Here is a 27,420-nt window from a genome sequence, read left to right on the forward strand (position 1 = left end):
AATCTTGGGTCAGTGTCTCCAGCACTTTAATCTCCTCAAAAGTGGAGATGGTGCATATTCGGCATCTGTATTTCCCCCACAGCATACCAGAGATACTGAGTGAACTACTCTTGTCTTTCTTTACTCTTATTCTTCTGACCCCAGAAAGATTAAAAAAAAAAAAAAAAAACACTCGAAGTTTAAACTTTAGGCAGCTAAGTAATGCTGGGATGAGTGAGTTGTGGTGTGTGTATCATGAGGCCATCAGGCAATCAGGAACTTGAGATGATCACCCAAGCAGCTGAGGGCCAGGGTTGATGCCAGTCCTTATGTTCTGCTGAGACATCTGTCTTCATTACCTCTTCGTCTAGGCACTCTGACCTCAAGGACCCAATTGGAGTAGATTGCTGTTTAAGGTTTTCAGAGGTAAAAATGTCATCCTTGGCGGGGAGGGAAGTAAGAGGGGAAGAGGAGAGTACTTGAAACAGAACTTAGGGACTAGTACAACCAAAGAAAATGGAAAGAAAGAAGCATATCATCTGAATTAAATTCCTGAAAGCCTCACGGGTTGTTTTTCTCTAGGTTTTCAGCAACAAGCTGAAAATTAGAGGATGCTTCAAAGTGCCCTCCAGAAAGCTCAGGCTTTCTGTTGTAACTGCGAGAATAAGAAGATAACCCTGTTCATCTCCCTCTGCCTTCCAGACCGTCCCTCACTTGATCTACATTCAGCCTTTGTGTTATGCAGCATCCCCCCCTCCCCCGAAAGGTGTGGTTCAAAGAGCATAGGTTTGAGGTTAAACAGTCTTTAATCCAAACTCCTTTTCCATAATTTATTATGGGATCTTGGACATATCTAATTTTTCTGGTCTGTCATAAGATGGAATGAGGCATCATAGACAAGTAGTCAGTACAGCTCTGGCTCCCGCAGTACTGAGTAATGTTGGCCACATTCCCCACTTTTCTTCCAGCCCCTCCAATTCTCTTTTTTCTTTCCTTCTTCAGACCTTTTGTTTGTATATCTCTGCAATCTCCCCTTAACTGCTTACAACTAGTTTTTTTCTAAATTCTTAAGTTTAATTCCAGCTCCAAGTTGAAAGAAAAGGGAAACAGAAGAGTTATAAAGGTATTCAGCCTGAAGATTATAAATGGAAAAGCACCGCAAATCAGCCATGGCCTGAAGGAAATCAAATGTTATTGAGATTCTGTGAGTCTGGAGGCACCATCTGGGAGTAAGGCTTGTGAAGAAACAAATCAAATCAGTGTTTTCTTCATTCAGAAGATACTTGTGCCTCGGGGATCATAGCAGATTTAAGCAGTTTTGAGGGGTGGACCCTGAATCAGTGTGTATTGGACAGGAGAAGGAACAAAACCCTCTGCGATGGAGACCCTAATTAGGCGTGTGACTCCCATCAAATCAATCTGTCTTCCTGAGACTTTGTTGCTTTGGCCAACCATCGAGCTCATGCAAGACTCCTACGAAGGTACATAGCTAATTTCATAGCACCTGTTCTCCTGAATCTTATCACCATGAATTTTCTGCAGGAAGGCCTCCTGAGAATACATGCTATCGATAAACTACCTTTTTACTTTCGCTGCACTCTAGTAACGGGGAAAAGAATGACAAGAAGACAAGGTGTTAGGCAAGCGAGCTAATATAAGATGTCTTTCAGGTTACGGCCTAAATTCAGGAACTACTCAGTTCAGTTTCTGAAACATCTCTATTCACAGTATGAGGCATGAGATATGCATAAATAACATATAAAGTAGATAAAGGCTTATGCTCAAAGAAGGATAGATAGCAAGGGAAGTCCCAAAGAAGAACAGCTCAGTCACTTCTAGGAGAGAAGTACCAGCAGGGAAAGCTTTATGAAGAAGGTAGCGTTTGAGTTAGAGCTTAAAGCATGACCAGGATTTTTCAGGTAAAAATGGAAGGTAGAACAATCCAGTTGTGTATTTGTGTGGCACAATAGCCAAGCACAGATGGAAAGGCACAAGATATATATATATATATATATATATATATATATATATATATATATATTTGTTTGGTTTTTTTTTTTTTTTTTTGGAGACAGAGTTTCGCTCGTTACCCAGGCTGGAGTGCAATGGCGCGATCTTGGCTCACCACAACCTCCGCCTCCTGGGTTCAAGCAATTCTCCTGACTCAGCCTCCCGAGTAGCTGGGATTACTGGCATGTGCCACCATGCCCAGCCAATTTTTTTTGTATTTTTAGTAGAGACAGGGTTTCACCATGTTGACCAGGATGGTCTCGATCTCTTGACCTCGTGATCCACCCGCCTCGGCCTCCCAAAGTGCTGGGATTACAGGCTTGAGCCACCGCACCTGGCTAGGATATATTTTTTAAAGAGTGAAGAATTCAGCGGGGAATGAGATTGAGAATATATAAGAAAATGATGAATGGAGGAATGGAAAAGGCCAGAGGAGGTGGGCAGGGAGGATATGGTGCATTTCAGATTAAGAAATTTCAACAATGGAAAGCCACAGTGCTGCTGATGTGCAGAAGACAACCTAGTGTTTGCCTTCACATGAGAACTGATCTTCAGAGGTCATATTTCTTCCCTCATATCCTTACACAGACATTACGCATTTTAGGCTTTCCACTAAGGTCCCACATTTATCCTTCCCATTTTATCATTGGATAGGTGAATTATTAATCTTAACATTGGAAGGGAACTTAGAGATTATCTAGTTCATGCTCCTACATTCTTGATTTTAAAAGCTGAAGCTAGGTGCAGTAATTCATGCCTGTAATTGTAACACTTTGGGAGGCTGAGGCTGGCAGATCATTTGAGCTCAGGCGTTCAAGACCATCCTGGCCAAGATGGCAAGACCCTGTTTCTACAAAAAATTAGCCGGTTGTGGTGGCATGTACCTGCTGTTTCAGTTACTTGGGAGGCCAAGGCAAGGAGATCACTTGAGTGTGGGAGGTCAGGACGGCAGTGAGCTATGTTTATGCCACTGCACTCCAGCCGGGGAGACAGAGTGAGACCATGTCAAATAAATAAATAAATAAATAAAAGAGGAAAAAAAAAAAACAAACCCTGAGACATAGAGAGCTCTACAAGGACTTTCAGCCAGCAGAGTCCACATCTCTTGAATCATACTCTAGGGCTTTTTCTACCTCACCAGAATACATCTGATGATGAAATGATTTCTTCATTTTCTTTTTTTTTTTCATTCCAGGGCTAGTTTTCTCATTAGCATTGTTAATGAACTTTGGAAACATGCCTGCTCTGCAATAGAGTAACGGCTTTGCTAAGCAGCAACTTCCTTTAAATGATTTTCCTTTTAAAGAACAAAAAGACTACTTTGGCTCTTCTCCAAAGATTCTTGGAATATTTAACCTAGTGGGCTATCCAGAAAATGATGTTAAGTCAGCAGGATATGCACGCCAGAATAGAGAAGAGTAAAGAAGTTGTGACCACCTAAGAAGACACTGATAATCGGGTGAAATCATCTTTTGTAAAAGTCTGTGAAAACAGACTAGGAATGCCGACCTATGCTTCATTGAGGTGGGTCAGAAGTTAACTGACTCAAGGTCAGGAAAATGAAAGTAAATGACATTGGTACTTTCAAGTCCAAAAAGATTTTTGTCTGATATGAGTTTTTATATTGGAACTAATTCAAGTCTTAAAATTAAAATTTATAGAATCTCAACATGATTAAATTCATATATAATAGTTCATCATCACAATTAAATAACATACTGTAAGAAATGTGTGTATTAATTTCCAATTGCTGTGCAACATGTTATCACAAACTTAGTGGCTTAAAACAACATCCATTTGTTATCTTATAGATACGAGCATGGAGTAACCGGGTTCTTCATTCAGTGTTTCTCAAGGCCAAGATCAAGGTGTCAGCTGGGCCACATTGTCCTCTGGTTCTCAGCATCCTCCTCAAAGCTCACACAGGTTGACTGCGGAATCAAATTACTTACTGTCATAGGACTGAGGTCCCCACTTTCTTGTTGGACCTTTCTTGGCTCTTTGGATCTGCCCTCAGACACTAGTCACATGACTTCCTCCATAGTGAGATTATAATATAGCTTTTGCTTATTTCCAGGCCCACAGGAAAGCTATTCATTTCCTCTTTTAAAGGCTCACCTGACTAAGTCAGACCCACCAAATATAATCATTCATTTGATTACCTGAAAATCACCTGATTAGAGAATTTCACTATACCCATGTAATCCCTTTTGCTATGTAACATAACACAATTATAGAAGCAATATTTCATCATATTTACAGGTCCTACTCACACTCACAGATAGGGATTATACAAAGCATGTATCCCAGGGGTCAGAAATCTTTGGGACCATTTTAGAATTCTGCCTACCACAATGTATGGGTATACTAACCTTACTTCTAGTGTATCAGTCTCTTCCAGACACGGATCAGAATTAAATTGTTGGTTGAATTAATGGGAAAAAAACTAATTGAAATCAGTTTCCCCAGGCTTTTAAATGTCTCTAGTTTATTTCTGGTTGTGTTGAGCTACTTTGGCACTCATTATAATTAAGCATAGATTTCCATAAATAAATGGCAGTTTGTAACAAAGATTTGCCAATATAGCTGACACTTTTAGGAAGTAAGATTTTATAAAATCCATATAATGACTAATTTCTTCACACAGCTAGCCTATTTATCACAAGTATTTATTGAATACGAACTTTGCATGCACTGAGCAATGTGCTAGATTATATGGGGAACCAAATAAAAGAATACCAGACATCATCTGTTTTCTCGAAGAGCTCACAATATAGGAAGGAACTCTAAAACACAAAGTAAAATTTACCAACACAAGACACAGCAGTTAATATTAATATCTACATTGAGTGACATAGAAACACATTGCAGAAACTTCCAGCAGTAGATCAAAGTTGGCTGAAGTAAGAAAAGTTTCTAAAATTATACCGTTGTTAAAAGCTAGGTAGGGGACATTAGACTTGATATGTTAGAAAAGAGAGCTGTTGAAGGTCTCAATCTGTGAAGTAAAAAATGAAAGCTATACATAAGGAAAGTGAATGTGAAGAGGATTTTGTAGGGTGGATTGGAGCAGAAGAGGCTTTGAAACTAGGGCGATCACCTACAAAGCTAACGTAGTAATCCAGATATGAAGTGATGAGGTCCTGGACCGTGTGGTAGTATCAAGACCAGAGGGAAGATTCAATATGCTACACTTTGAAAATATAACAGCATTTGGTCTAAGATTTTACCTGATAATGGGCGATAAGACAGAGTTGAAACTATCGTTTTAAATGTAGGTGGTTGTGGCAGAGATTGATGGCTATACATCAACCTCCATTTCAGATTTATTTTCCTGGACAAAGTGATAGCCCATATTTCCCAGCTTCCCTTGAGATATGTGTGACCATGACACTGAGATCTAGCCAACATAAGAGGTCAGAGATTCTGCAGCACTTCAAGATCTGAACTATAGAACCTCCTGCATGCAGTCCTCCTTGTTGTGGGGTGGGCCACTCTACAGACTTCTTCTCTCACCCTGTGCTATGTATTCAATTGAGTCTGAACCATTATACATTTTTGTCTATTCATTTTAGAATTAAACCACTTCACCATTGACTTGGAATATGGTGACACCACTAACAGAAGGAATGAGCTGAGAAGATGTTCATTTGGGGTTTAGAGAATACTAAAAGAGGGCAGAAAGTCTTATAGGCAGCCGGTAGCACACAGCAGAATCAAAGTGTAAGACAAAGGACTCAATAGTAGAGATTTGTTATTTGCAAAGCAAAGTTTGTTGACACTACAGAATAGCAGAATTCTCAGATGAAGAAAGTGTAGAAAAATGAGTTGAGCACTGTGTCTGAAATATGTATTCACATTCTCATATCATACATAAAAGCATAAAAATGTAAGAATAAATATTTCTTAGCTTACGTAAGAGGAGGAAATATCACCACCTAAACAATACTGTTTTCAGCTTCATGAACACAGTTTGTCTTTCCATTTACCTAGATTTTCTTTAATTTTGTTCAACAATGTTTTGTAGTTCTTATACATGTTTTGTACTTCTTCTAAATTTATCTAGAAGTGCTTTATTATTTTTGATGCTATTGTAAATTAAAAGAAGTATTTCCTAGTATTAATTTTCATAGTTCTGAAAAATAATTCAGAAAACAAAAACATTATTTACCTATATGAATATGTTCAATTCTTGTGTCAATTACTGTTGTTTTATGTTTTGTCTTCTAAACTATTTGAAGTAAAAACAACCAGCATTCTTCGCTATATAAAGAGAACAATTGTCTTTTTTTTTTTTTTTTTTTTTGAGACGGAGTTTCATTCTTGTTACCCAGGCTGGAGTGCAATGGCGCAATCTCAGCTCACCGCAACCTCCGCCTCCTGGATTCAGACAATTCTCCTGCCTCAGCCTCCTGAGTAGCTGGGATTACAGGCACGCACCACCATGCCCAGCTAATTTTTTTGTATTTTTAGTAGATACGGGGTTTCACCATGTTGACCAGGATGGTCTCGATCTCTTGACCTTGTGATCCACCCGCCTCAGCCTCCCAAAGTGCTGGGATTACAGGGGTGAGCCACCGCGCCCGGCAAGAGAATAATTGTTAATGGTTTTATGCTAACTTCTGTTACGTTTATGTTAACATAAATATATTCATATATTTGTCATATTTATATATTGATTCATGAAGTAGCTAGGATAACTAATCTTTGTTTTTCCCGTAAAAGTCTGTTCTGATGACATTTATTTTGTATTGCTTATATTCAAGTCTCAAATTTTGATAAATAAAAGTGTTAAAACATCAAAAAATATATATTTTTTTAATTTTTTATTAAGGAGGAGAAAAAGAAGAGGAGCTAATAAAGAATTGAGAAAGGAGGGTTTGAGAGATAGGAAAGTAACAAAGGTGGCTTAGACTTAAAACCTTTTGTTTCTGATGCATCTTCCACTGACCAACAACAGAGTAAATCCCGATAACAGCTCCATCATAAACCTAGGGACATGCAGTATGAACCAGCCACCACTGATTTTTTGTCTAACCCTTTCATATTCATTTAATGCTCGTTAACACTCAAATGAAGTTACTTAAAACAATGAACTGACCAGAAAACAGGTATCGTTAGAGAAAAAGAGAAAGCATAAGGTCTGGTTTATGTTACCATCATCATACCTGTCTTTACTTGACTAAATATTGGTTTACGCACATTTAAATCTTTGTTTTACTTTGCCATCAGCATATCTTAACTTATAACCAAAAAAGAATAATTAATAAACATATTATCACAGTTTTCTACGTAAGTTCCAATGTTTTGGTTGATGTTTTTCCATAAAATTGTTCAAGGTATATGGCTTTTATTAGCATTATGTGGGTACAACCTCAGAGCCAGTACCATAGACCAAAAGAATTATCTGAAACCTAATTTTGACCTTTGCAGTTTGTTTTATAGCAATCATTTTATGAAAGGAGTAATATATTTTGGTTTGTTAATGGTTTAAAAGTAAAACCCCAAATTCCAGCACTTTGGGAGGCCAAGGCAGGGGGATCACTTGAGGCCAGGAGTTCAAAACTATCCTGGGAAACATAGCAAGACCCTCATCTCTACAAAAATAAAAAAAATTACCCAGGCATGGTGGCACATACATTTAGTCCTAGCTATTTAGGAGGCTGAGGCAGAAAAATTGCTTGAGTTCAGGAGTTAGGTTACAGTGAGCTATGGTCACACCACCGCATTTCAGCCTGGGCAACAGAAAAAGTCCTAGTCTCTGAAAAACAAAACAAATGCAAAAAGTAAAAACCTAGTAATGGGTGGAATTTAATTCTAACTTCAGAAAACAAATATAGCTTATTTTGTTGTTATTAATAATTACATTCAGGATAATCATTAAAGGCAAAACAAAAAATTTTCAAAGCAACTTAACTATATTTAAATTGAATGTCAACAGCACAGAAATGTCAAAAAAAAAAAAAAAAAAAAAAAGAAGAATTGCTGGGCCATGGTGGCTCATGCCTGTAATCCCAACACTTTGGGAGGCTGAGGTGGGTGGATCACCTGAAGTCAGGAGTTCGAGACCAGCCTGGCCAACATGATGAAACCCCATCTCTACCAAAAATACAAAAAAAATTAGCTGGGCATGGTGGCAGGTGCCTGTACCCCCAGCCTCTTGGGAGGCTGAGGCAAGAGAATTGCTTGAACCTGGGAGGCAGAGGTTGCAGTGAGCCAAGACTGCACCACTGCACTCCCACTTAGGCAACAAGAGCAAAACTCTGCCTCAAAAAAAAAAAAAAAAAAAAAAAAAAAAAAAAAAAAAGATAATAATTTCAGGTGGAAGGTAAAAAATATGATAATTTCTCTGTTTAAATACCAATAAGATATTTTGCTAATAATTCAGAAAGTATCAGGTAGAGGTAGACAAGTTTCTAAAGAGGAAGCCCTAAGGCAGAGAGGAAAATATGCCCATCAGTCAACCAGGCCACAAGGGGAGTGAACACAGCCTTACAGACACTCAACCACACAGATCACCCATTCTCCACTGAGACAATGTGTTCCAGGCATGGTGACTGGCATTACATTTCATTTAGCTGGATGGAAAATAAAACTTCAAAAAAAAATGGCTTATTTAAGGCCACATTTCTGTGATACCAAAGCAATGAATCATTGCAATCAATCCAGTCAAAAGAATCGGTCAAGTTGAGAAACCAAGCCAGATGAATTGCTTAACAATGCTGACAAAACTTGCGCATGATTTGAGAGTTATCTGAGACATTCATTCTCCCTTAGTGATTTTTTTTTTCAATGAGTAAGAACAGAGGTCCTTGATATATAAGAAGATTTCACTTAATCTTTTTTTCATGCAAAGTACCACTTTTCCTTTCTCCTCTTTTTTATATAGTATAACTTTCCCCCAACTTTCAGGTAGGCAAAATAACAGTAATGAAAATGACTCAATGATCTTTATAATTTCCTAGGCTCTTTCAACCTCTGTAGACCCCACTTTAATGCAAATCAAACTTGGGCGGACTGTACATTACATACTGAAAAATAGTTTCAATTAGAAATTTAATTACGCTGTCTTGAGGAAATGGAAACGATAGTTTCTTTGAATTTTATACATTATGGAAACCTCCAAAGTACTATAAATCTGCTAATTGATTTCTGTACCTGTTATGTTTGATTAGGTGTATTTTATTGTCTTCTTGGTTTTAATTAACCCTGGGCTTGTCAAAATGCTTCCAACGACAAAGGATATATGATGAAGTGTGATAAACTCTATTAACAGAGGCTGACTTTTGTCAGTAATTGCTCTCCTGCACAAGAGTTATTAGAAATTAGCACACAGAAAAAAAAAGAAATGGTACTTTTGGTAACAACTTTTATTGGCAGCCATAAATCTGTGGACTGCCCCCTATGTGCTAGTGATAAGCAAATGTGAGTGACCAGAAGCTCCTATAGAAGATCAATCACTCACTAGATGTCATATAAATATTAAGAGTGGCAAAACAGCAAGAATTATGAAGTCTGTGATAAAAGCAAAAATCATACCACCATCACTAATTGTTCAAATTAAGGAACTAGATCCAGAGAATGAACATAAATGTTAAAACCAAGCTACTCTAGCTGAGGCTGACCCAAAGTAGTTACTCAATTAATGTTTATGCAATTGATGAATGGATGAATTAATCAGCCAATCAAGGAATTTTTCAGGATAATTAGCATTGTTTGTTATTCTAAAATCATTTTAACCATGACTTCCTACCAAGGTGATCAATGCAGATCTTTCTGTTGAAAAAGGAAAAAGAAACATTTATATTCCACCAGCTACTGCTTTAGAAATGGAAAAGAGAGGGCCAGGCGCCGTGGCTCACGCTTGTAATCCCAGTACTTTGGGAGGACGAGGCGGGTGGATCACGAGGTCAAGAGATCGAGACCATCCTGGTCAACATAGTGAAATCCCGTCTCTACTAAAAATACAAAAAATTAGCTGGGCATGGTGGCATGTGCCTGTAATCCCAGCTACTCAGGAGGCTGAGGCAGGAGAATTGCCTGAACCCAGGAGGCGGAGGTTGCAGTGAGCTGAGATTACGCCATTGCCCTCCAGCCTGGGTAACAAGAGCGAAACTCCGTCTCAAAAAAAGAAAAAAAAAAAAAAAAGAAATGGAAAAGAGGGAAGGAGTCAATTTGTTTGTTCAAATATAATAAACTTTTGTTTTCCTTAAAATCGAATGTGGTAGTTCAATCCCTGCAACATTTTTCTAAGTTTTTAAACCAGATGATACTGGCAGAAGCACTCCTCCAGAAAAGTATCATAGGAAAATTCTATTCAAGACTGGTATCATGTCAGAACCCTGAACATCTAGATGTGTGACATAATTTATCGTAATCAGAGGGCTTTGCCCTATAAAGTTAGACAAATACCCATGATGCAGAGAGCTTAGAAGCAAGGTCTGGGTCATGGTGATAGTAATAATCTGAAGGGAGAAATCATAGTTAGGAGTATGGGAGCCAGATTGAAGGAAGAAACTAGGGAGGAGTGCAAAAATTTCTTTGTGGCATGGACATAGAAGAGTGAATTTTCTGGGTACATGAGAGGAAAGGGAGTAGAGAAGCTAAAGAGGAGAGGCTGGCAGCGTCTCATGCCTGCAATCCTAGAATTTTGGGAGGCCAAGGTGGGCAGATCATGAGGTCAGGAGTTCAAGACCAGCCTGGCCAACTTTGGCAAAGCCCCATCTCTATTAAAAATACAAAAATTATCTGAGTGTGGTCACTGGTACCTGTAATCCCGGCTACTTGGGAGGCTGAGGCAGGAGAATTGCTTGAAACCAGAAGGTAGAGGTTGCAGTGAACTGAAATCAAGCCATTGCACTCTAGCCTGGGCAGCAAGAGCAAAACTCCATCTCAGAAAAAATAAGAGAGACAGAAGCCCTGCCATGCCGCTCTGGGGTCTGGAATTTCTCAGTAGAAGAGGCATCTGGTATGTTCCTGACTACTTGTTATAGGCTACAGTGGGCACCGCATGCCAAATTCAGAATGGCTTTGCCATGAGAATCCTTCTAGACAGAGCTGGGTTGTCTTATAGAGTGCACCCACAAGAGAAAGAGCAGAACAAACACGAACAAGTGGTTTTGGTAGGATTAACTGGTCTCCCCAGCTCCCAGGAACATGAAGAAGCGCCTGGCATCTAAGTTTAAAGAGAGCATTATCCCTTGAAGGTGAGATGATTGAGAGGTGACCTGCTGGCCATTACACCACTGGCCCACAAGGATAGACATTACTCTTTTAGCTTCATCACTGACACTGATTCCATGAAAAGTACATAGTAGTTGAACCTAAGCCCCAAGAACTAATCCAGCAATGAGCTGAGAAAGGAAGAAAACACTGTATCTAAAGAGCAGAAGAACACGCCAAGCACCTCACCCAGATGGCTTCCTAATGACGAACTCCTGAGGAGAGAGATGGCAATTTGAACAAAATAATGATGATAATTATTATACTATGAGCACACAAGGAAAGTAAATTAAAGCACAAACACATTCTTGAACTTGAAATATATGCTTTGAATTTTGAAATTCAATAGATGCAACCCAAGAATTCTATATCCAGCCAAGATAGCAATTACCTACCTACCAGGGAAAGAGGAAGATACACAAGAATTTAGAAAACATGTCACTCATATACCCTACCTGAAAAAAATATTAATGAAAAGGACTTTAAACAAAGTTTGAATCCCAAGGAAGAACTTAAATTAGGGGAAAATAAAAAAGAGAGGAAAGAGAAGTAAGAGATACACCTTGAAATATATGTAATTGAATATAAAGGAATAATGACGGAGTAATGGATAATGAGCAACAGCACTGTTAAGCTAGAATTCTCAGACTAGAAAGCACATGCTGTAATGCAAAACCTAAATGTAGTTACCTCAGCAATACCTAGAGGTTGTAAAGGTGGGAGAAGCATGAATGAATTATAAAGATGTTTTCTTGTTAGGAAAATGAGAAAAGGAAAAAATAGTCTGAAGATCTCATTGTATTGGGGTAGAGAAATCAGTGGATGAAAAGGTTATTTTGGCAGGAAGAAATAGTTGGTGTTTTGCTTTCTAAGAATCATTTATAAATAGACTCAACAAATGATTGAAGGCACCTTATTAAATACTTGTTGAAGGAATAAATGGCAGGTGTTGAGAAACAGAAAAATGTCATGAGTTGAATAGAAAATGATTTTAGAATTTCCAAACAAGAGAAAAAGTGAATAGCGACAATTCAACTAGCATCAAAAATATGAAACTCTAAATTAAACATAAAGTAGAATGGAAAGATTAAAATTAAGTATATGCATTATTTTCATTAAATGTGAATCTGCTAAAGTCCCTTATTAAAGTATAAACTGAGACTTTTTTGGTTAAGAAAAGATCAGATATACATTGCTTATGACTGTTACTCAGATGTGTGGGACTAGCAACACTCACATCCCATGAAGCCACTAGAAATGCAAAATCCGAGGTCCCACGTCAGACCCACTCAACAGAAACTTTTAATAAGATAAAAGTCATTCATGCACATGTGAAAGTTTAAGAAGCATTCATTTTATGAGGCATTTAAAACCAATTTATAGAAGAACACTGAAAATAGAGCAGGGAGCAAAGAGGTACCAGACAAATGCAAACCAACAAAACAGTTAGTGTGAATGTTAATATCAGACAGGTAGTGTTTCAAGATAATTAATAGACCAAAGAGAGAAATTATGCATTGACTCTTTAAAGTCCAATTTGAACTGGCCACAATGGCTCATGTCTGTAATCCCAACACTTTGGGAAGCTGAGGTGGAAGAATTTCTTGAGCCCAGGAGTTTATGACCTGCCTAGGCAACATGAAAAGGTCCCGTCTCTACAAAGCCTTATTTAAAAAAACAATTAGACCAGGCACAGTGGTTCATACCTGTAATACCTACACTTTGGGAGGCCAAAGTGGGAGGATTGCTTGAGCCCAGAGTTTGAGACCAGCCTGGTCAACATGGCAAAACCCCATCTCTACAAAAAATACAAAATTAGCAGGATGTAGTCCCAGCTACTTGGGAGGCTGAGGTAGGAGGATCACATTAATTCAGGATGTTGAGGCTGCAGTGAGCTGTGATTACAGCACTTTATTCCAGCCTGGTGACAAAATAAGACCCTGTCTCAAAAAAAAATATATTTATATATATATATTAGTAGGCTGGGCACGGTGTCTCACGCCTGTAATCCCAGCACTTTGGGAGGCCAAGGCAAGTGGATCACTTGTGGTTAGGAGTTCGAGACCAGTCTGGCCAACATGGTAAAACTTCATCTCTACCAAAAATATAAAAATTAGCTGGTTGTGGTGGCACATGCCTATGATCCCAGCTACTCGGGAGGCTGAGGCAGGAGAATCACTTGAACTGCAAGATGAAGTTTGCAGTGAGCCGAGGTGACACCACTGTCCTCCAGCCCAGGCAACAGAGAGAGATTTCGTCTCAAAAAGGAAAAAATTCCTTGGGCATGGTAGTGTACACGTGTAGTACTAGCTACTCTCATAGCTGAGGCAAGAGGATTGGTTGAGCCCAAGGATTCGAGGTTGCAGTGAGCTATGATCATGCTACTGCACTCCAGCCTGGGCTACAGAGAGAGACTATATATATATATATATATATATATATATATATATATATGTATTTTTTAAAGCCCAATTTATTATTTTTTATTTGACCTCAGGTTCACAAAAACATATTATTTGTAATTCCTCATTCATGATACTTTCTCATCATTGATCCATTCACAGCCCACTTTTATTTAGTTAGCTGGATATTTAATGTATTATTTTTAATTACATCATAAACATCTGAGATACCATGCTTGCATGCAACCGAAAGAGCAACAATAACCTATATCTAACCCTCTCCTATTCCACCCCACTTCCTTCCACCACCTGAGTCCTATATAGATCACACACTTGCTTTCCTTTTTATATAATTCCCTTCCATCTATATGTCCTTAAATCACACACACACACACACACACACACACACAATTATTAACATTATACAAAAGAATTTCATGTATAAAATCCTTGGAGATTTACCTTTTATTAATATCTTATTAATAACATTCATCCATTTTGTTGTATGTTACTGTAGTTCATTTTGATTGTAATAGAACATTCCACTGAGCCATAGTTCATCCTCCCATTCTCTCATTGATGAAATTTTGGGATTTAACAGGATTTTAATTTTGTTAACCAGTACTGCAATGAGCATTCTCATACATGCCTCTTGCTGCGGATATGGAGTGTTTCTTAGGTATGTATCTAGGCACATAGGATATGTGACTATTTAACATTAGAAAATGATTATCTGACTGGTTTTCAAAGTGTAGAGCACTGTATAAATATCCTCTCTGTCCACATTCTGTCTTCCTCTCTGTCCACATTCTGTCTTACACTTAATATTGTAGACTTTTAAAAATTTTGTGTATCGAATGGGTATAAAATGGTGAGTCACTGTTTTCATGGTTTGCACATACCTAATACTAATGATGGTAAATATCTCCCCATATTTGTATTGGCTTTATGAGTCCCTTTTCTGTAAAATGCCTGTTCATAACTTTTATCTACTTTTCTATTGGTTGTTTGCATCAAAGTCAAATAATCAAACAGATTTGATGGACAACAGTATGTAAGAGCCTGAAGACAGCATGCTACAATCAACAAATTTAGTTTCATAAACACTCAGGTATGTATGTGTGCATATGTATATATGTACATGTGTGTATGTAAGTGTATGTGTGTATATGGAGAGAGGGAGAGATTTACCTCTTTAAAAAAGAAAATATATATTTGTTTGATATGACCATGGAATATTTACAAAAATCTCCCATGTGACTGCCATAAAACAAATTTTAACAATTCTTAAAGGAAATACTTTATAGAATGCACTCATTTTAATAAGATTAGAAATAAAGAAAAGATCGCATAAAATCTCAGCTGTTTAGAAATTAAGAAAAGTATTCTTATAAAGCCTTCAAAAGTATTCTTAAAAGACTTCAAAAGGAAGTCAAAATTGAAATTACAATCTCTGGAAGGCAATTAAGGGTGGGCTTTATATTTTAACCTATAGGAAATGAACTTCTACTCAGAGAAAAATTTTAGTAAATGTTACTTAAATGTTTATATAAAGTTTACTAAAAATAAATACATCTACTTTAAAAAATAAATAATAAAACAAAGGAGCTTAGTACTGAATTTAAGAGCATTAAAAAGGAACTAAAGGATTCAAAAGAAATTAGAAGAGAATGAATAAGTATGTGTCACAATTAATCAAAACAAAAATGTTAGAAAAGATTAGTAACTCCAAAAGCTGTTCATTTCAAAGAATTATTAAAAAGACCTTCACAATTCTGTTTAAGGAGTAGAGAGAGTAAAAGAATAAAAGCAAAAGGAAAAGAAAACATAATTATAGATAAGGAAGAAATTTTGAAAATTAGAAAATAATACAATATGCAACTCTGTAGAGCCACATTTGAAAACCCAGAGGCAATTTACTAATAAGATACAAATTAATAAAAACTACCTGAGAAGGACTCGAGAATTTAAATAGAACTACATACTATAGAAGAGTTTGTAAAATGGTTAAAGCTGTGTTATTTACCTTCAATATAGTTTAAAGAATATTGTTAAATAACACAGATGACAATAACTTAAACATAGAAAAACTTAAACAATATTCTTTAAACTATATTGAAAGCAAATAACACAGACTTAACAATAACTTACAATAAACAATAAAAAACATAGAACGTTATATAATTAATTGTATTGAGAAAGTATACTTTTTTTTTTTTTTTTTTGAGATGGAGTTTCACTTTTGTTGCCCAAGAAGCTGGAGTTCAGTGATGCGATCTCAGCTCACTGCAACCTCTACCTCCCGGTTTGAAGTGATTCTCCTGCCTCAGGCTCCTGAGGAGCTGGGATTATAGGCATCTGCTACCACACCTGGCTAATTTTTTGTATTTGCAATAGAGGTGGGGTTTCACCATGTTGGCCAGACTGGTCTCGAATTCCTGAACTCAGGTAATCCACCCACATTGACCTCCCAAAGTGCTAGGATTACAGGCATGAGACACTGCGCCTGGTTCAAAAGTATACCTTTAATGCTAAAATCTGAAAATGTTACAGAAACAAAGACCTGAATATATTGTGAAAACTTTGAATTATATGAGGAAAAAAAACCCATAAGCATCTAGTCAGAGAAAAAAGAAAAAAAGCAAACAAACATCAATAATCACAAATAAGTAAATAAAAGCCAACAAACACGTAACTAGACTACAGACGGTAGAAAATATCTGTGGACTCAGATTTCTCCTTTTAACATTAACTACTAGAAGAAAACAGATCAGAAACCCTTGAGTACAAAGGAAATAACCGTAACTCAGGAATTCTATATTCAGTGAAGTTGTAATTCAAATATTAAGAAATATTTGAATTAAGATATAAAAAACTAATATTAATCCTGAAAATGTTTACTTTAATTCATGTGCTATTGATTGATAAATGAATCAATATAAAATAATAAAGATGAAAAAGCTGGAAGCATACACTAATCTAAATAACTATTGAAGATATGTTTCAAAAAATGAATGAAAAGAGGAAAAGAGAAAATTTTCTCATACAATAAAAAGTCCAGGAGATAGAAAAGAAAAAGATGTCCATTTTACTTCTTACATAATGAGGTTTTCAGTTTTAACTACTGTGGATGATACATTTAAATCCTAAAGGCTTAATCCTCAGACTCTTTCTTTTTGATCTATACTCATTTCTTGGATGATCCCATCGAGTCCCTAGTTTAAATAGCATCAGTAGGTTGTTGACTTCCAAATTTATATCTCTAGACCTGACATCTCCTCTGACTTTAAACTTACAGATCCTTATCCACATCTTCATTTGGGTTTCTTACAGGCATCTCAGATTTAGTATGATTAAACCAAACTTAAGTTTCCTCATCTACAACTAAGCCCCGGTCTTCTACACGCCATCCATTAGCACATCCTGTGTCTCTATATTTAATACATCCAGAATTTCACCATCTCTCATCACCTGTGCCATTAACACTCTAGTCTACTTCGTTTAGCTAGATTGTTACAAGAGTCCTAATAACTTTCCTCCCTCTTACAGATGCTGTTCACATAAGAGCTAGTAATCTTTCTAAAATATGCATTACATTCCTGCTCTGCTCAATGTCTTCACATACCCTTCAGAGTTAATCCAAAGTCCTTTGTATCCCTGCCTAACCTTGTGCCCTTCTCCACCTTCTCTGACCTCAAGTCCGACCACTCTCCCTAACTGTTCTCTTGCTATAACTGCACTCAGATCTCTGCACATGTTCCCATCGCAGGCACTTTGCCATTGTTCTTCACTCTATCCGGAATGTTATTTCCCCTAGACAGCAAGCACAGCTTATTCACCTTTGGATCTTCATTCATAAGTCACCTTATGGGAGAGGTCTTCTCTGACCACCTTTCTAAATTAAAGCACAGCCTTCATTTCCTGTCTCCTTATCCTGATCTTTTTTTTTTTTTTTTTGTCTTCACAGAACTCATGACTAACGTATTATTTAATTTGATTATTTGAATATTGTTAAAGGTAAACTACCTGGGCTTAGAAACTGCTGAATTCTCAGTGCCTAGAAGAATGCCTTGCATAGTGCCTAGCACATAGCAGCACCCAATAATATTTACTAAGTGACTGAATAGGGTAATTACCAGCAACACCATACACACACACACACACACACACACACACACACACGGGGGGGGAGAGAGAGAGAGAGAGAGAGAGAGAGAGAGAGAGAGAGATGCATTCCTAAGAGCACTATTGACTGAATACTAATTCTGCAAGATAATTAGGAAGAGATATGTCAAGTGTAGGAAATGTAGGGTTAAATGAAGTCACTTGGATTCTTGATTCATTCAATACATATTTATGAAGTGCTTACTATTTGTCTAAAACAGGCAGATACAGTGACTATTGGAAACAAGACAGACAAGTTCCTACTTTTACGGAGTCTACATTCCAGCTAGAAAAACAGCCATAAATCAAATTATTACACAAGTAACTATGTAATTATCATTGTAACCAGTGCTACAGAAGAAAAACACAGAACGCTCCAAGAGTTTAGAATGTGGAACTGATCTGTATGGACCTGATCTATATTCTAGGTGTCCATAACAATATTATATTTCATTTGTTAACCAGAAGAATTATGAGAGATTATCCAGGTGTGCAGAGATAGAGAAAAGAGCTCTGGCAGAAGGACTCATCTGTGCGAAGTCCTGAGGCTGGAAGGAACGTGGCACATTCACTGAACTAATCAAGTCAGAGTGTCATGAGGGTGGTAGGGGCCAGAGTGCAGGGGTTCATGAGCTGTGTTAAGAGTTTGGAATTTGGAGGTCTCTGTCGAGCCGTGGATGCAGGTCTCTGTTCTGCCAGATGGGGTTTGTTAAAGTTGTTAAGAATAAGGCCTACTTTAAGAGATACCAAGTGAATTTAGAAGATCGGAGTGTAAAACTGATTACTATGCCTGGAAACACTTGGTGATACAGGATAAAAATAAATACAACACACCCAAATACAGGATGAGAGTTTGTGTAACAGAAACATAATTTGTCAGATGCTTATGCCTGTAGAGGGGGATATGATAGTCTGTGCAGCATAGGCACACGAACTGCCAAAATACAGTGTGCAGGTTGGCCTGACAAATTACCCTGCAGCGTATTGTACTGGCCTGCTGCTGGCCCACAGGCTTCTCAGTAGGTTTGGCATGGACAAAATCTATGAAGGCCAAGTGGAAGTGACTGGCCTTGAACACAATGTAGAAAGCATTGATGGTCAGCCAGGTGCCTTTACCTGCTATTTGGTTGCAGGTCTTGCCAGAACTACCACTGGCAATAAAGTTTTTGGCGCCCTGAAAGGAGCTGTGGATGAAGGCTTGTCTGTCTCTCACAGTACCAAGCGATTCCCTGGTTAGGATTCTGAAAGCAAAGAATTTAATGCAGAAGTAGACCGGAAGCACATCATGGGCCAGAATGTTGCAGATTACATGTGCTACTTAATGAAAGACGATGAAGATGCTTACAAGAAACAGTTCTCTCAATACATAAAGAACAGTGTAACTCCAGACATGATGGAGGAGGTGTATAAGAAAGCTCATGCTGCTATACAAGAGAATCCAGTCTATGAAAAGAAAGCCAAGAAAGAAGTTAAAAAGAAGAGGTGGAACTGTCCCAAAATGTCCCTTGCTCGGAAGAAAGATTGGGTAGCTCAAAAGAAGGCAAGCTTTCTCAGAGGTCAGGAGCAGGCTGCTGAGAGCTAAACCAAACAATTTTCTGTGAGGGTTTTTCAGGTAAAGACAACAAACTATGGACAGCAAAAAGAAAAAAAAAAATTGGAATTTGGTCTAAAAGCAAGGGGAAATCACTGAATACTTTTAAGCAGAACTTCTCATAGTCCTTAAAATAGGAGTTTAAATTGTAAATCTTTAAGAAGTGTTTCCTCAATTTATTTAATGATGGAAACTACTTTTTGTAGAGCCTCTCAATGGTACTACTACTGCCCAAAGTAATTTATAGATTTAATGCTATCCCCATCAAGCTACCAATGACCTTCTTCACAGAACTGGAAAAAACCACCTTAAACTTCATATGAAACCAAAAGAAAGCCTGCATAGCCAAGTCAATTCTAAGCAAAAAGAACGAAGCTGAAGGCATCACACTACCTGACTTCAAACCCTACTACAAGGCTACAGTAATCAAAACAGCATGGTACTGGTACCAAAACAGGGATATAGACCAATGGAACAGAACAAAGGCCTTGGAGGCAACACAACACATCTACAACCATCTGATCTTTGACAAACCTGACAAAACAAGCAATGGGGAAAGGAGTCCCTGTTTAATAAATGGTGTTGGGAAAACTGGCTAGCCATGTGCAGAAAGAAGAAACTGGACCCCTTCCTGACACCTTACACTAAAATTAACTTCAGATGGATTAAAGATTTAAACATAAGACCTAACACCACAAAAACCCTAGAAGAAAATCTAGGCAAAACCATTCAGGACATAGGCATAGGCAAGGACTTCATGACTAAAACACCAAAAGCATTGGCAACAAAAGTCAAACCAGACAAATGGGACCTAATTAAACTCCACAGCTTCTGCAAAGCAAAAGAAACAGTCATTAGAGTGAATCGGCAACCAACAGAATGGGAAAAAAAATTTTACAATCTACCCATCTGACAAAGGACTTATATCCAGAATCTACAAAGAACTAAAATAGATTTATAAGAAGAAAACAAGCCCATTTAAAAGTGGGTGAAGGATATGAACAGACACTTTACAAAAGAAGACATACATGAGACCAACAAACACATGAAAAAATGCTCATCGTCACTGGTCATTAGAGAAACATAAATCAAAACTACATTGAGGTACCATCTTACACCAGTTAGAATGGCGATCATTAAGAAATCTGGAGACAACGGATGTTGGAGAGGATGTGGAGAAATAGGAACACTTTTACACTGTTGGTGGGAGTGTAAATTAGTTCAGCCATTGTGGAAGACAGTGTGGTGATTCCTCAAGGATCTAGAAATAGAAATTCCATTTGATCCAGCAATTCCATTACTGGGTATATACCCAAAGGACTATAAATCATTCTATTATAAGGACACATGCACATGAATGTTAATTGCAGCACTCTTTACAATAGCCAAGACTTGGAACCAACCCAAATGCCCATCGATGATAGACTGGACAGGAAAAATGTGGCACATATACACCATGGAATACTATGCAGCCATCAAAAACGATGAGTTCATGTCCTTTGTAGGGACATTGATGAAGCTGGAAACCATCATTCTCAGCAAACTAACACAAGAGGAGAAAATCAAACACCACATGTTCTCACTCATAGGCAGGTGTTGAACAATGAGAACACGTGGACACCAGGGAGGGGAGCATCACACACTGGGGTCTGTGGGGAGGAACTAGGAGAGGGACAGCGCGGGGTGGGGAGTTGGGTAGGGATAACATGGGGAGAAATGCCCAATATAGGTGATGGGGAGGAAGGCAGCAAACCACATTGCCATATATGTACCTATGCAACAATCTTGCATGTTCTTCATATGTACCCTAAAATCTAAAATGTAATAAAATATATATTTAAAAAAATAAAAAATAAAAATAAAAATCTTATTTACTCCCCTCTTTTCTTAGAGGTAACTTCTGGCCAAAAAACCAAAAAGAACGTGATAGATGATCAGTAAATACAGAATAATTTAATTAACGCAAATAATACATTTGTTTTAATGGATATATAGAAATTTGCATATAACCTAAGGCAAATATATATTCATGCAGTTGGCCGCAAAGAAAACAGACTTGAAAACTCTCTCAAGAACAATGCAATTAAACCAAAAAATGACAAAAGAGAATGTCAAAGTTGTAACAACTTGAAAAAAAAAATGTAAACAACAATTCAACGGAGAAATAAAAGACAAAAAAGGGAGGAACAAAATAAACAAATTCGGAAGTGAGAAAATGTTATAATTACAAATAGAGTTAAAACTAAAATAATTTTTAAGAAAAATATATAGTATAACAATTAATTTGAAATCGAAATAGACCTATTTCTAGGAAAACTTAAATTATCAAAATTGATTTCAGATCAGATAGGAAATTTGAATGGACCAATAATAGAGGATATTAGAAACATCAAAGAATTGTATTAGAAAAGGTAAAAGCAAGCACAAATAGAAATTATACAGCAGTATCATTTATAAATTTAGATACAAAAAGATTTAAATAATGCATTAGCAAAGAATCATACAAGACATTAAAAAAATTAATCATGATAAAATACAGTTCATTCCAAAATGGCTAAATCGAGTCAAAAATAGCAATACATATTACTTACGTATTTTTATTAAATGCTTAACCTAAACAAAGCTACTGTTTAGTGGATTTTTACCTTTAATCTATTTATGTTACTTAAAGGACAAAAAATATTGAACAATAATTGTAAAATATGTATTTAATAAAAATAAACAGCAATTCATAATTAAAAATCTAAGTAAAATAACAACAGAATAAAAATGCCTAAAAACAATAAAGAGTTTGAAATAAAAATTAATAACAAACAAAACTACATGGTGAAGCAGTGACTATATTTACTTAAAGATGGAAATTAGAGAAATGCCTACTGTCATCACTAGTAAAACAGCATTCTGGAGTTTATGGCTAATTAAATAAAACAAACAAAAAGACATACATGAATATGCATATGCATACACATATTTAATCAAAAAGATTCAACCAAAACTTAAAATAACTGGCTGGGTACAGTGACTCATGCCTGGAATCCCAGTACTTTGGGAGGCTGAGTAGGGTGGATCGGCTGAGATCAGGAATTTGAGACCAGCCTGGCCAAGATGGTGAAATCCCATCTCTACTGAAAATACAAAAATTAGCTGGGCATAGTGGCACTCACCTGTAATCCCAGCTCCTCGGGAGGCTAAGGCAGGAGAGTCACTTGAACCCGGGAAGCTGAGGTTGCAGTGAGTCGAGATGGTGACACTATACTCCAGCCTGAGCAACAGAAAAAAAAAAACAAACAAACAAAAAACAAAACTTAAAACAAGTATTAGATTTATTAAGAACTAAGAAAGTGGCTGGATACAAGATTAATATTAATCAGCTTTCTTTCATATTAACAAATCAGATGGAAGCTAAATTGAACGGAATATCCTATTCATACACATCAACTGAATACATATACAGTAACCAGAAATAAATAAATGTAAGAAAATGCATGAAACTATGAAGAACAGAAAGATCTTTTGTAATATTTTCATAATTCTATTTTTTTTGTTACTTTGGCATTTATTTTTATGCAGGCTATGAGACAGGAATCTAGCTTTTGTCCACTCAAAACAGGTAAATGGTCTCTGGTATCCACACTCTTCATTCCCCAACATTTTAACAAATCAGACTTACCATACAATAAATTCATATACATTTGGATACTTGGATATTTTTAAGCTACTTATGCTATGCTACTTATCTATTTGCATATTTCTGAGCCAATATTCATTTTTAGAGAAAACTATTTGCTAGAGAATTTTAATCTACTAGAATAGTGGTCAATAACCTCTATTGTAAAACATAAATGAAAAATTATTGGGATATTGTTAAACAGACTTCAGAATTTGGAAGCCAGGTGGTGTTCTTTTGTCTGAGAAATCCTGTGTGTATGAGTCAAAGAAAGTGTATTCCTTTACTGTCAGCATGTCCCCCCAACTCACCACCCACCTTGTTTTTGAAACTGTTATTAAATATAATGAGAAATTGATCTTAACAGGAAGTTTTCACCTTCTATGTTCACTGACCTAGTTTGGAGCCCAGCAAGTTGTTGCTCAGCTTTTAAAAAAACTGGTGACTCTCTCTAGAGGGTTTTAAAATACTAGTGCCAGGTGCTGCACATTCCTGCAAAGGCACGGCTCAGCATTTCCAGACTATTTCAACTCTTCCCTAGGCTGAAGCTAGCAGTTCTGTCAGTCTGTCCCCAAGGTAGCTAGGGGTCCACCAGGAAAGAAAAGAGTCTTGCTTATTTAATTTTGATTTGCTTTAGAAAGCATATACACACAATTTTTAGTAAGTGCCTATGAGAACTCATTTGTTAACCTGGTAGCTATTTCATCGTGCAAACATATACGGGCTTCATCTTTCCTGTTTCCAAGGAGGTATAACTGTACCCACAAACAGAACATGTGCAGATTGGAAAGAGTTCCTTTCATGAATCTAAGCAGAACTTTTTTTTTTATTATTATTTCATAGAACTCTTATTATTCCATAGAAGGAAAAGGTAGAATCTGGCATTCAAAAAAGTGACAAAGTTAAAAACTGGGCCAATTTAGAGTGAATTTTAAAACAGTATAATGCAGCATTTCAAAGCTGGAACTGTAAAATGAGTCACTAGTTCAATGTATCATTATGTAAAATTAATTTCCTCTTAAGCACAGCTTTGGATCTTATTTTCAAAGTGACTAATATATAAGAAAGCCCATCAAAATCATCCATGGACCTTGACTTTGGCAACTAATTAGTTTTTTTTTTTCACAAGTATTTTTCAAGGAATAGTTGGATTGATCACCAACAACTTCTGTACTTTTGGTCAGCTTCGAGCCATAAAGAATAGGATTGGACAGTGCTGTGAATAATTTTCTACCTCGGGTTATCCAGGATTTTTATCATTTTGGGGGATGATAGAACCCGTTGATAGTTGTTTTCAATCATGATTATGAACCATGAGTCGTTGCTATCTGCTTGTGGAAAATATAAATTGACAGAGTAAGCTGATCTAATGTAATTAGCCTGTTTATTTGATAACATTTAATTGAGGGAAGCTATTAATACAAAGAACAAGCAAATCAAAGCACAACTAGTGAAAAGAAAGAGGAAAAGAAAAATTAGCAATATATATGAAGAGATCACTCACAAAAGAGTAAATACAAATAGGGTAGTCCATTCTTACACTGCTAATAAAGACATATCCAAGACTGGGTAATTTATAAAGAAAAAGAGGTTTGATGGACTCACAGTTTGACATAGCTGAGAAGGCCTCAGAATCATGACACAAGGCAAGGAGGAACAAAGTCACTACTTACATGGCGGCAGGCAAGAGAGCATGGACAGGGGAACTGCTCTTTATAAAACCATCAGATGTCATGAGACATACTATCATGAGAACAGCATGGGAAAAAATCTGCCCCATGATTCAATTACCTTGCAGTGATACTTGGGGATTATGGAAAGTACAATTCAAGATTAGATTTGGGTGGGGACACAGCAAAATCATATCAAACAGCAAATAAGAAAAGAGCGTCAGTCAAACTTCACTTACAAAAAATGAAACTTGAATGATTTATTTTTTTACCATGAAATTTACAGTTTATTTAAAGTCAATACTCAACTGTAGCAAGATGTAGTAAGATAAGCCACCCGAGGCAGCACCAGTGATAGTGCAGAGACTTGTAAGCTTTCTGAAAAGGAATTTGTCAACATGTCTCAAAGGGCTTCAAAATGTTTCTGTAATGATTGGCCCAGTAATTCTACTTCTAGTTTAAATATGTCCATCACACTGCTCTCTATAATTTTTATAATAACCTAGATATAGAATAGAAAAATGTTAAAAATTTTATGTTATATCCATAAGATAGACTATCATACCATAATAAACATAAAACTTAGCAAGAATTTTTTCAATCCTAATTGTGATTTAAAAATTAGGAGAGGCTGGACACAGAGGCTAATGCCTATAATCCTAGCACTTTTGGAGGTCAAGAAGGGAGAATCACGAGTGCAGGAGTTCAAGACCAGCCTGGACACCATAGTGAAACCCCATTTTTACAAAAAATACCAAAAAAAAGGGAAAAGAAGGTATAAATTTGTTATAATCAGTGTAATCTCTACTATGTAAAAATACATATGCATTAGAAAGCTATTGGTGCATAACAAACTACTCTTCCCCCAAAACTTAATGGTTCTTCAAAAAAAACATTTATTTAGCTCATAATTCTGCAGGCAATTTAGGTTGTGCTTGGCTGGGCAGTTGTTATCTAGGTTTATCTCAGCTGGGCTTGTTTGGCCATCTTTGATTTTAGCTGGCAGGGCAGTTGGGAGTGGGTTGCTCTAGAATGATCTCAGATGGGATGATTTATCTGTTCTTCAGATGATTTTCCATTCTTCAGTAGGCTAGCTTGGGGTTGTTCTCGTAGTGTATCTGAGCTTCGAGAGAGCAAAACTGTGCAAGGCTAAGAACTGGCACACCATCACTTACGCCACATTCTATTTTCCAAACCAAGTTGTGAGGAGAACTAAAGGGGTGTAGGGAAGAGATTCTGTCTCTCAATGGAAGGAGCCTCAAGGTCACGTATCAAATGGCATGAATAAGAATACAGGCAGGGGTGGAAAATTGGGGCAATTTTTGCAATTAAGCAATCATATCATGCTTATAAAAAAAGTTTAGAGGGTAATACACCAAAATATTAGCATTGTATTCTGAATCACAGGATTATTGATAATTGTTTTTTATCTTTTCTGTTTTTCACCTTTCTATAAATAAGCAAGCTTTGTTTTTATAAGCAGATAAAAATAAATATGTAAAAATGTCTACCACTGTACATAAACCTGGTGTTATAGACACATCAAAGTAATTGTGGGGTCACAGAAGGAAATACTTGGCATAGTCTGGGGTGGATGGCAGAGAAAGCTTCTCAAGGGGATGACATTTGGTCTGGGCGTTCAAAGAAGCATGAGAAGGATTTGGCAAAGCCAAGGAAGGTGAGGGCATTTTAGGCCAAACGTATGTGTGGGAAACGTGTTGTTTAGAAAATCAATAGAATAACATAATAACAGGTAAAAAGAACCCAGAGAGGAGCTATGAGAAAATACAGAATGGGTCCAGGAGAGAAACCTGTGCAATTTGCAGGGAGAGTACTGCTAGGAAAACCTACCCCTTGTAAACTCAGAGCTAGATAATTTTGAAATGGGATTCTCTTTTATGGTCATGTCGATACTGGTGCTGAAGAGTGGAATTTGCTTATAGCAGAGATCAAAACTCCCAGAAATCTAGGGAGCAAAAGTAAAAGATTGGCCATGTATTTTCTCAACAGCATCAGCTATCCCCCACCCTCCCCTTTTGAAACATAGAGAATCTGAGCAATAGCTTTGCTATGGAAGATTTTTAGAGCAGGATTAATCAGCACCTGCTGATTAAATTTTGGGCTATAAAATTGCAATATAGCTGTCACCGTTCTAGTGACTGTAGTCTATGTTATGTGTTTTCCAGTGAAGTGCTTAATTAAAATGAATGCCTAGATATTTAAATTCCTAGAACCAATCAATCAGCTGGTTGTTTATGACGTATCAAAGGGCCTCTTTTGTCCCTAGTGTGTTGTGGTATATAATGTAGTTTGTGGCTTCTAAACCAGAAGTTAACCTCTCCTCCAGAGAATGAGTTCACAGCCTTATCAGTACCTGACTTTATCAAAGGAGATAAATGCAGCAAAACACACTAATAGGTATGCTAATGGAGACATGAAAAACAAAAGATAATGTGTGGAAATCCAATCACTGGCTTCAAAATGCCCCCTCTTCCAGTAGATTCTCAACTCTTTTCTTCTTTTAAGAAGTCTCAGGTTGGGCATGGTAGTGCAAGCCTGTAATCCCAGCACTTTGGAAGACCAAGGCAGGAGGATCACTTGAGCGCAGGAGGTTGAGGTTGAGCCTGCAGTGAGCCGTGATCATGTACTGCACTCTCACCTAGGTGAAAGAGCAAGACTTTGTTTTAGAAAAAAAAGAAACAAAGAAGCCAGGCG

The 27,420-nt window shown here is 37.1% G+C and overlaps 1 long non-coding RNA gene and 1 pseudogene across 2 annotated transcripts in view; one reads left to right on the plus strand and one right to left on the minus strand.

Moving 5' to 3' along the window:
- The window catches only part of LOC141582264 (uncharacterized), a 432,453-nt gene that overhangs the window by 390,055 nt on the left and 14,978 nt on the right, over positions 1–27,420 (minus strand). For both annotated transcript variants that reach the window (XR_012515086.1, XR_012515084.1), the window contains one exon: positions 22,533–22,630. This is a non-coding gene — a long non-coding RNA (uncharacterized LOC141582264). The remainder of the gene's footprint in view (positions 1–22,532; positions 22,631–27,420) is intronic.
- Positions 18,477–19,378, plus strand: LOC101051696 (large ribosomal subunit protein uL18 pseudogene; annotated as a pseudogene).

The sequence above is a fragment of the Saimiri boliviensis genome, chromosome 19 (genome assembly GCF_048565385.1).
Source record: "Saimiri boliviensis isolate mSaiBol1 chromosome 19, mSaiBol1.pri, whole genome shotgun sequence".
NCBI lineage: Eukaryota > Metazoa > Chordata > Mammalia > Primates > Cebidae > Saimiri > Saimiri boliviensis.